Raw genomic sequence first — 12,029 nt, forward strand, 5'->3', positions numbered from 1 at the left:
AATACGGGAAAATTTGTAGTAACTGTGTTAGATTCGTAAACTTTTTTTTTTAGTTCAAAAGTTACAAATTGATGGGACAGCTACAACCTCTTGTCTAGATTCGTAAACTTTCAAAGGGATCGGAGAGATTCATGTCCATCATATATGGCTTACAATATAAATAGCCGACTTATGTTGCAGCAAAGAATCGAGAGAAACGGAATAGCTCTTCTTGCTCAGCTTTCTTTAAGCTAAAGAAAAATGGTAGTTCCAAGCAAAATCAGCGTCCAAGGAGCCATGAAAACTTCAGTCCTCAATTGTATTGATCTCTCCAATCCCGACGTTCATCATTCTGTTTCATTACTCAAACAGGTCGGGTTCAATTTCATACTAGAAAGAAAGAAACTATTCTATTACTAATAGTAATACTATTACTAGCTTCTTCTTCTTTTTTATTAATAATAATATTATCTATATTTTAAAGCATTTTTGTTTGTGATAATTTCTTGGCGAAGCCCTGTTTGGATTCGGGATTTTTCTACATTGTAAAGCACGGGATAAGCCGGGAGTTCATCTGTTCATGGACGAGGTTTTTTCTCAGAGCAGAAGGATGTTCGAACAACCATTAAGAGAGAAAATGAAGCATTTAAGAAATAAGTTCTTGACGAGCTTTTGGACCCTGAAAACCAACTTAAAGGTTTGTTTTTTGCTTCCAAGTTTCACCTTTTTTTTTTCAACTGGGTGTATCCTTATTTCATTTATTTTTTTTCTTTTTTTCTTTTTTTTAATGTTTGGTGCTCTCTCTTTCTTATGATTCTATACGCAGTTAAAGTAGATCACTTTTTTATTTCTTTTGTCTTTTGGTTGCTGTCTTTTTAGAACTACTGCCTGGATGGAGGGAGACAATGGAGAAGTTTCATCGAGAGGCTTTGTAAGTTTTAGCAAACGTAATAGTTTGTATAATGGAACTATTAGCAAGGTCTTATATGCACATACATGCACATGCAGGTAGGATAGTAATTGGGAGTTTCTTAAGGAGTCTCTTCATGTAATTTTGGTTAACTGTATAAATTTGTGTGTTTAAACTTTGTTATTTCATCAGTTGTCATAATTGTTCCCATGAATCAATTTTCTGTATAATGAATTCAAATAGGGTAAATTACCAACTATCTATTCCTTTCTGTGCGGTGGCAAGGGCAGTTGCCAGGATAATAGCTCTTGCACTTGATCTGAAGGTTGATTTCTTTGACCAGCCAGAAATGCTTGGCGAGCCAATTGCAATCTTGCACTTACTACACTATGAAGGTTGAACTTACAATTAATTTTTGTTTTCGGAACAATATTTTGAATTTTTTGGCCTGCTTAATTCTTGTATCGTTAGTAATACAGGGAGGGATTTTTTTATTAGGTGGAATTTCTGATCCATTAAAGGGAATATTTGGAGCTGGAGCTCATTCTGACTATGGCTTGATTACCCTCTTGGCAACAAATGGCGTCTCAAGTCTCCAAGTAAGAAGACTGCTCTAAAAATGAACTTTTTTTTTTTTTTTTTTTTAAATTTGGGTGAAATAAAACTCAAATGACTGTGTAAAGTACTGATTAATTGTTGCAATTTTGTTAATTACTCGCAGATATGCAAAGATAGGGATGCTAAAAGGGCGAGTAAATGTAACATTTACGGAAATAGATTGAGACATCTTGTGTAGTAGCAACAGCATGCATGCTGATGCAGGTTACTTTACTGTTATTGATAACATGCCTGCAGTTAATTTGCCACCATTTAGCTGTTTAATTATTGTTTGGCTCAAATTTCAATTGGCATGAAGTAAAGATCTTTCAATATGTATTGTGTGAAGAATCACATGTTTGCATGATAAAATATTAAAATTTAATAGAGAAAAGATTCTTTTCTGTTTGGGACTGTGATATTATTTTTTTACGGTTTATCTCTGACAGAGCGTTTATTGTGAATCTTGGTGACATGCTGGAGCGTTGGAGCAACTGTATTTTCAAGTAATGTACATCTCTTTTGTCCTGTATAAGAAATAATTCTGTTATTAAAATTTTTCTTTACATGATTTCTACTCTGGTCCACATTGCACAGAGTTTTGGTGAATGGTCAAGAAAGATATTCAGTAAGCTCTTGTTTCTGTTTTTTTTTTTTTTTAAGTAAAAATGTTGTAAGGCTCACAACAATCTCCCCCTCATTGGCTTTCCCTTGTGTGCAATATACCATTTCCACTCTAATTATAAAAGATTCTTTGAGTAATTAATATAACATATATTAACGACTCAATTAGTATATGTACTCAATCATATTATATTAACAACTTATTATTCTTATCATAATTTAATGTGAGACTTTACTCAGGTGTACATCCAAAAATTAGTGTTAAACTTAGTTGTGGGACTGGGTTGTTTGGAAATCTAAGATAAATTATTCTCCCAAGCCCTTGGTATTCATAATTTACATAAAATTGTGTCTATTACTTTCATGTACACATTTTGAAAGTTATAATGGTTCATGCATTGCTTATTAATTTTTTTTTTCCCCTGCGGCAGATTGCATATTTCGTGGAACCAAGTCATGATTGTCTTGTTGAGTGCTTGCCAACCTGCAATTCAGAAAATAATCCTCCCAAGTAAGTTAATGCCTCTTGTACATGTTCACTACTTGTCAAAGGATATTAAGAGGGTGTTTGGTACATGTATTTAAAAACTGAAAATATGTGTAGAAATACGTGTGAATGAAAAAATTCTGTGAAAATACGTGTAATGTTATTTAAAAACTGAAAACATGTGTTTGAGTGGATATACCAAACAAGGCCTAAAGATTTAAATCAACCCAAATGTACGTGGATAATTAGGTACGTGGCTAGCTATTATAGAAGTATAATCATATAGAAGGACTTGGAAATATTAAACAGTGCGCATTACTCTATTTTTCCAGGTTTCCACCAATTTTATGTAGGACTTACTTGAGCCAACGTTATAATAACACTCATATTGATCGGAATATATACAACAAACCTCAAAATTAAATCTTGTCACAAAATCAGGGGCGGCACCACCTTAAGGCCAAGGGTGGTCCTGTCCTGAAAATATATTTATATATATACATATATATATATATATATAATAATTTAAAAAATTTTATTTGTCTACTCTTAAAAAAAATTTGGGAACACTCTCAGTTTTTTTTTGGCGAAAAACACATTTTGGTCCCTATATTTTCAGTCGATTCCCGTTTTAGTCCCTAAGTTTTTTTTTTACCGCTTTTAGTCCCTCTCCTGAAAAACGGTTCCATTTTAGTCCCTACCGTTACATCATAAACGGATATTACTGATGTGGCAAACGGCATGCACTGTTGGCCTGACGTGGTCATTAAAATAATAATAAAAAATGTCACGTCAGCATTTAAATTAAAAAAATTAATTTATTAATTTTAACTAAATAAAAAAAATTAAAAACAGAATTAAAAACTAAAAATCATATGAACTAAGATCTAAGTGTGTCTTGAACAAGAACACCAAGAACACAAACTCAAATTCAAGAACACAAACCCAGAAATTAAAAAAAAAAAAAAAATTATCATTGTTTGAATGGAGACCCTATAATTCCTTAGATTTCTAAACAAACAAATGGTTTTTTTTTTTTTTTTTTTTAAAAACTTCAAATATGTTATAAACAGTTTAAATGGAATTGCTCCTGGAATTTTCAAAAACACATACCAGACATTTCCTTTTCAAATTGAATGGAAAGCTCTGAAATTTCTGAACTATTAGCCATCTCTTCAGACAAGTCATCAATCTTTACAGGTTCTGACTTTCCATTCTCCACTAAACTCATGTTACCCAGGTTCTTCCCCAACAATCTCACCGAATGCCTTGTACTATACACTCGCTGCACTGAATTCTCCGTCTCCAACTTCCTGAGAGCCGAAGTGGCTGCAGCTTTTCTGCGAGTGCTTGGCACCACAGGAGTCTCAACCACATCACTCCTCTCTTGAGCCTCACTCTTCTCATCCTCTTCAGCTTCTCTCAACTGGGTCTCAATTTTTCTGCGAGATGAAGCTGCTGGCACTCTTCTGCGGCTGCCTGGCACTGCCGGTGCCGGGGTTATAAGTACATTCACATCTTGGGTTTGGGTCTGGGTTTGCTGTGTTTTTCTTAGTTTAGTGCTAGTGTATCAGAGATGGAGAAATGAATTGTTCTGGGTTTGGGTCTTGCTTGCTCTGTTTCAGAGATGAGAGAACGAAGAGGAAGAGAGGGACAACAGTTTTCTGACATTCCATACCATTCTCCACTGCTCTGATTTGGTCAGGTTTGAAAATATTTAAGAGATTTGAAAAAAACTTTGTTTTTATCAACTGGATGCGTTTTTTCTTATTATCTCGATAGTTGAACAAAATCTTTTGTACTAACATTTCAGATCAAATGCTTTTAATTCTACTTAAATGTACAAAACTTAATTTGTGAGGAAATTCAAGGCTATGTTTGTTCTTTTAGCACAGATCACATTATCATGCTTTGATGGTTTTTTTTTTTTTTTTTTTAATTTCTGGGTTTGTGTTCTTGAATTTGAGTTTGTGTTCTTGGTGTTCTTGTTCAAGACACACTTAGATCTTAGTTCATATGATTTTTAGTTTTTAATTCTGTTTTTAATTTTTTTATTTAGTTAAAATTAATAAATTAATTTTTTTAATTTAAATGCTGACGTGGCATTTTTTATTATTATTTTAATGACCACGTCAGGCCAACAGTGCATGCCGTTTGCCACATCAGCAATATCCGTTTATGATGTAACGGTAGGGACTAAAATGGAACCGTTTTTCAGGAGAGGGACTAAAAGCGGTAAAAAAAAAACTTAGGGACTAAAACGGGAATCGACTGAAAATGTAGGGACCAAAATGTGTTTTTCGCCTTTTTTTTTTATGTCAATAAAATTAAATTTTGCTCCATAACACAAAATACTCACTAATAAATAATTCTATTAAAGTTAAAAGTATGATAACTAGTAGAGCATAAACCGGAGATAAAAATGAGTCAGCACTTAGGGTTGCTTTGAGTCAACAATAAAAGAGAAAAAATAGAGAGATATTGCTTTGTACTGTACGAAAAACTCACTTTATATAGAAACAGAGTATCTGTTGTACAAGTAATATGTTTGCAGTAAAAGTAAAGTTCATTGGGCCTAAGCCTGTTGGGCCTTTACATGTATCTAACACATCATTTTACGCCTTGGTATTTACGTATTTATCTTTACTCCTATTTAAATGGTTTTTCTTCTTTGCAATTCTCTTTATTTTAAGTTCAAAAATACTTCTACACTCTTATATTTAATTAAAGATAAAACTAAAGGACAATCCGATAAAAATATAACTCTAACTTCCACTAAAAAATTGCCTAAAAAATAGAGTCATTCTCTTGTTGATTTTCAAATTGCTATATCCACTTATAAATTAGATTTTCAAAATAAAAATTATATATATAAAATAGAAACACTTTTTTTTTTTGCTACAAAATAGGACCTCTAAAAAAAAAAAAAAAAGCCTCATCGCACGCGCAAAACGCATGTAATGAGGCTAGTATATAATTACACTTTTAATTTTGACTTATTTTCATTTCAATATTTTTATGTTTTATTTTAGTCCTCTTTAACTTAAATATTTTTTAAAATTTAGTGTCTGTTTGGGAACAGCTTATTTAGTTAAAATTGAAAACTTTTTATTGAAAATATTGTAGATAAAGCTAAAAGGTAGCTAAAATAGTACAGTGGGACTCTTAAATAGTACCAAAAATTGCAATGAGACCCATGAATAGTAGCAAAAATAAGCTGAATAGTAAAAAAAACTGGTTTTTTAAGCAATGCCAAACGCACACTTGTGCGTTCGGCTCCAACTTAAAAAGCAAGCTTATTTTACTATTCAGCTTATTTCTGCTAGTATTCATGGACCCCACTGCACTTTTTAGTACTATTCATGGGTTTCACTATGCTATTTTAGCTAACTTTTACCTTTATCTTTACAGTACTTTCAGCAAAAAGTTTTCAGTTTCAGCAAAATAAGCGGATCCCAAACAAACCCTAGTGTCTGTTAATTGGCAAAGATTATTTTTGCCAACTTATTTTTGCTACTATTCATGAGTTCCACTACACTTTTTGGTACTATTTATGAGTCTCACTATACTATTTTAACTAACTTTTACATTTATTTACAGTACTTTTTGCAAAAAAATTTCAGTTTCAACAAAATAAGCGGGTCTTAAACGGAACCTTAATCATTTTTTCTTGCGTGCTTCCCAAACGCACATTTTGAGTTTCAGCTGTTTTTTTTTTTTTTTTTTTTTTGAGCTGAAATGTTTGACTTTTCCCGTGAACAGTGCATGGTGTGCACTATTCACAAACCCACAAATTTCACTTTTCAACAACTTTTTCATTAAAAATGGGTCTCACGATATCATTTACACATTTAAAAATTATTTTGACACAGTATTTTTTAGTTTTCAGTTTTCAGCTGTATCCAAACGGACCCTTTGTCAAATCTTGTTGTTAGTTTTAGTATTATTAATTTTCGTAACAATGTTGATTTGGTGAACTTAATGATGCATATTGGATGTAAGGATCATATTAAAAACAAAATGAGTTAAAGGAAAAATGAAGTTTCAAAAATGAAATTGAATATATGTCAAGGTTAGAGGGTATAATATATAATTTAACATTAAATAAATGATGCTAACCTCATTAACAAGTTTTGTATCCTTGAAGACTTCTTTTATTTTTGAATTTGATTGAATAAATTGTTAGATGTGTGTAGCAAGATTTGAAGGAGCATCAGACCAAGATACAAGCGACATTATCAATAACTCTAATTGAAAAGTAAAGTATACATTCTAATACATAATTGAATATATTCCTCAATTTTTTATGACACTTTTATTTATTATTTTAAGGAACAATAATATAACTACAATAGAATTAGATGTTTTCTTTCTTCTTTTTTTGTGCATCACGATGTTCCTTCATAAGATATAATATAATAGATTAATATAATCATTAATCAACATCTAATAATGTTGCCTTTTGAGATTGGGAAGGGTTACTTTGTCATCTAAGATAAATAATTTTATAAAAATTGGTAAACGTATAGGATGGCACGATTACATAATGGTTTTCTACTCTTTTCTCAAAAGAATATTATACTAATGCCAATTTAGCATATAAAAATGAATTTAATTATGCTAAAAGTAGAATTGTGCTTATCAACCTTTCAAATTTTCCATAAATTAAATGAATAACTTTTCAAAACACGAATGGAAAAAGCAAAATTAAATATGTTTTTAATAATTTAATGTACAAATAGGAGTTATATCAATGCTGACATGGTAGACATTGTAACAATATTGAAGCAAGGCTTTGTCAAGGTTCCATTACATCATCATATCATTTGTGAAAAAGCCAAATCAAAACTAAATATTTTTTACATTAAAAAAAACATACAATGAGGATACATTTTTTAATAATTTATTAAAAAAATTTATTTTTATACGGACTTTTTATTCATACTATTATTATTGTATGTCAATCACAATATATCAACCTAATAATTATTTTAAAATATATATTACATCATAAGACGTTTCTTTTTTTTTTCTTTTTTTTTGAGAAAACATCATAAGACGTTAAATGTGTTTGAATTAGATTTATTATTGAGTATATTTATATATTTGAAAAATAAATCTTAAAAAAAATTAATATAAATGTGATTTAGTAGGTGTAGTTGATTAGTTGGGTGGCAGCATGAGACAAGGTTATGGTTTTTCTGAACTCTAACGTAAGAGATGATTATTGACTTCGGTGTTCGACGCATGCTCAGAGGTTGTTCTATATTTTAGGTAAAATTTAGTAATTTACATCAACTATAATTTGAGATTACAACATTTTTTAATCACAAAAAACGTAGAAGTGTGATGAAAAAAATTATTTCACCCACAAAAGCATAAGTCATAACACTCATAGACATCTCTAAAAGGGAGTATATAAATATATTCATACCTTTTTACTTCAAAAATTAATTATAACATTAAATGTATTTTTTCTTGCTTTATTATTTTACTTTTATGAACTTTCTTTAAAATATGCTTGAAAATCATTTAATTTTCCATATATATATATATAAGTCAATTATGCTAATTTTATAAATTTAATATTTATATTTGTATGTAATTAATTAATAAAGTAATTATGACAATATCGCAGTTCGACCTTAAAAACCTTAAACCTCTCCCCTTACTGGTTCTGTGAACGGTCCGGGTCTAAAAACCATGGTTAAAATTGATTTCCATCATCTTGAGGGATTTATCCTCACCTTGGCATCCATAAAATAAGGAAGAGAAACTGTTAGGAGTTAAACTTCCAAATATAGCCCCATAGAAAATGCATTTCTTAACATAAAAAGGAAAAGGCTTACACATAGTAAAAAAAAAAAAGGATAATCATAAGAAAATAAGAAAATGAAGAAGACCCAATCATATAGTTTGATTCTTTTTTTCAAATTCAAAACAAAGATATTTGAATATAAAAATATATATATATAAAATAAATAAATAAAATAAATAAAATAAAATAAAAAACAATGTGAGATGAGATTAAGGAGAAGGATAATGATAACAAAGTAAGGAAACCAAATACAAGAAATCAAATACTGAATGGAAACTCATAAAAGATACTTAATTTGCTGTAATACAGAGATCCAACACTCATGAGGCATCTAAATAGAGGTCATCAAAGATACTTACATTTTTGCTACGAAAATCTTGAAGATCCATAAGCGAGTGCACGTTCTTTGAAGTTTAGATACAAAAATCTTGAAGATAAAAATATTTTTCATTCTCACTCTTTAAAAAAATACCAATTGATTAGAAAAAATATTAAACACCCATCAAATTGACCAAATAAAATAAAATAAAAGATTAAAAAAGATAAGATAAGATAAGATAATGATGTAGAAAGAATAATGATAACAAAGTGTGGTCATATTTTGTAGGTAGTATTTTATGAGGGAGTTAAAAGATTTTTTTTTTTTTTTTTTCTTTCTTTCAAACTTTAAATCACGATAAAAGAATAAGGGTTTTATATTTAAATCACCCACAGTCAAGCACACAAACGCGAAACACACACTCTCTCACAGAGTTCCAGTACTGCATTTGCCTTTGTTAGTGCATCAATGTATGGCAGCCAATTTGAATAGCCGAAGGGTCACTCTAAGCTTGGGCAAGCGTGTCGTCAATCAGATCCGGACTTCCAAATCTAACTCTCGCGATCCACCTCTTACTACTCTTAGGTCAGTTTTTCACTCTTTTATCTACTTGATTTAATTTGCTCCTGCCCAACGATATGTGTATTTCAATGTGCATTGGTCTTTTCTATTTTGGTTTTCTAATTCATGAACTTCTTATATTTCTAGAAACAAATCAAATATTTTTGTAAAATAGTCCTTATATTTCAACTTCACCTTTAATTTCTTTCACATATTTCTTCAAGGAATGTGCACCGGGGTGTCTATGAACAAGATTTTCGTATCTAAACTTCAAGGAATGTGCACTGGGGTGTTAATCTTCAAGATTTCCGTGTGCTATGTCCTCCAACTCCAACGGATTGTTTGGACTTTGGACTTGAAGTGTAGTCAACGGCAAAAATGTAAGTATCTTTCATGACTTCCATTTAAAATGCCTCATGTGTGTTGGGTTTTCTGTATTACGCTTGCTTTTATGAATTGTCATTCAATATTTGTTTTCCTATATTTATTTTATATTTGGTTTCCTTGCTTTGTTATCATTATCCCTTTTTTTTTTTGAATAACCACGTTTCTTATATTCCCGTGTTTTGTTCAAATATGATTTTTTTTTTTTTGATAACCACGTTTCATATATTCCTGTGTTTTGTTCAAATATAAGTTCTTATATAATATATGAGTTCTATTTGAACTTAAATTTTCTTATATTCACATTTTTAAATATGAGTTCTTATATTCCTAAATTTCTTTACATGCAATTCAATGGATCAATGCCATTAGTCTTAACATAACGGTATTTCCCTCAAAAAATAAAATAAAATAAAACAAAAACAAAAACAAAATCATAACGGTAAGGGAATGTTTGCTTTTCAGCCTTTATACAGTTACCTTTCATAAACTAATAGTCATGTTTATTTGAGTTCTCATCATATGCACGTGGTTTTCTTATATTCACATTTTCAAATATGAGTTTTATTTGAACTCAAATGAGTTTTTTAAAACTCAAATTGATATATATATATATATATATATTTAAATTTAGTTCATCGCTGAATTAGAGTTTAGAAAAAAAAAAAAAAAAAAAAAAAAAAAAACTTATTCTTTTTTCATGATTTAAAGTCTAAAAGGAAAAAAAAAAAATATATATATCTTTTAACTTCCACGTAAAATACTGCCTACAAAATATGACCTCACTTTGTTATCATTATCCTTTCTATATCATTATCTTATCTTATCATATCTTTTCTTTTCTTTTATTTGGTCAGTTTGATGGGTGTTTAATATTTTCTCTAATCAATTAGTATTTTTTTTTTTTTTTTTAAAGAGAGAATGAAATATATTTTTGTCTATCTTCAAGGTTTGCATATCTAAACTTCAAGGAATGTGCACTTAGGTATGGACCTTCAAGATTTTCGTAGCAAAAATATAAGTATCTTTGATGACCTCTATTTATAAATAGAGGTCATCAAAGATACTTATATTTTTTATGACCTCTATTTATAAATAGATGACCTCTAATTAGATGCCCCATGAGTGTTGGTTCTCTGTATTACAACAAATTAAGTTTGCTTTTATGAGTTGCCGTTCAATATTTGATTTCCTGTATTTGGTTTATATTTGGTTTCCTTACTTTGTTATCATTATCCTTCTCCTTAATCTCATCTCATATTGGTTTTTTTTTTTTTTTAATTCAAATATCTTTGTTTTGAGTTTAAAAAAAGAATCAAACTATACGATTGGGTCTTCTTCATTTTCTTATTTCCTTATGATTATCCTCTTCTTCTTTTTCTTTCTTCTTTTTTTTACTATGTGTAAGTCTTTTCTTTTTTGTGTTAAGAAATGCATTTTCTATGGGGCTATATTTGGAAGTATAACTCCTAATAGTTTCTCTTCCTTATTTTATGGACGCCAAGGTAAGGATAAATCCCTCAAGATGTTGGAAATCAATTTTAACCATGGTTTTCAAATCCGGACCATTCACAGAACCAGAAAGGGGAGAGGTTCAAGGTTTTTAAGGTCGGACCAAAGTCGAATCGCGATGATGTCATAATTACTTTATTAATTAATTAAGTACAAATATAGATATTAAATTTATAAAATTAGCATAATTGACTTATATATATATATATATATATATATGTATGTATGTATGTATGGGGGAAATTAAATGATTTTCAAGCATATTTTAAAGGAAGTTAATAAAAGTAAAATAATAAAGCATGAAAAAATACATAAAAAGTTATAATTAATTTTTGAAGTAAATAAATATGAATATATTTATATACTCCCTTTTAGAGATGGCTAATTAAAATATACTAGCCTTTGAGCACGTGCGTGGCTCTTCTATTTTTTCAGTAAAAGTTAATAATTTACATGCATTATAATTTGGAATTACTACATTTCCAATCATAAAAATATATTGGGGTGTGATGAGTGTTATGACTTATGCTTTTGTGGGTGAAATATTTTTTTTCATCACACCCCTATGTATTTTGTGATTGGAAAATGTAGTAATCCCAAATTATATTTGATGTAAATTATTAAATTTTACCCAAAAAATAGAAGAACCACTGATCAAAGGCTAGTATTTCTCTAAGCGGTTCACATGGGTTAAGGAGAAGAGAAGTGGTACGTCCATAACATTTTCACAATAAATCTTAAGTGTTACTGGTTCTTTATATTTACTATGGATATGAATGTATTACAAAGAGATGTATATAGTTGGATGGTTGGGGAAAAGGTTTAGGGGCTTCCATTG

At 29.8% G+C, this 12,029-nt stretch overlaps 1 pseudogene; it reads left to right on the forward strand.

Moving 5' to 3' along the window:
- Nucleotides 1-240: 240 nt before the first annotated feature.
- LOC115964650 lies at nt 241-6,856 on the forward strand (annotated as a pseudogene).
- Nucleotides 6,857-12,029: the final 5,173 nt, after the last annotated feature.

The sequence above is a fragment of the Quercus lobata genome, chromosome 2 (assembly GCF_001633185.2).
Source record: "Quercus lobata isolate SW786 chromosome 2, ValleyOak3.0 Primary Assembly, whole genome shotgun sequence".
NCBI lineage: Eukaryota > Viridiplantae > Streptophyta > Magnoliopsida > Fagales > Fagaceae > Quercus > Quercus lobata.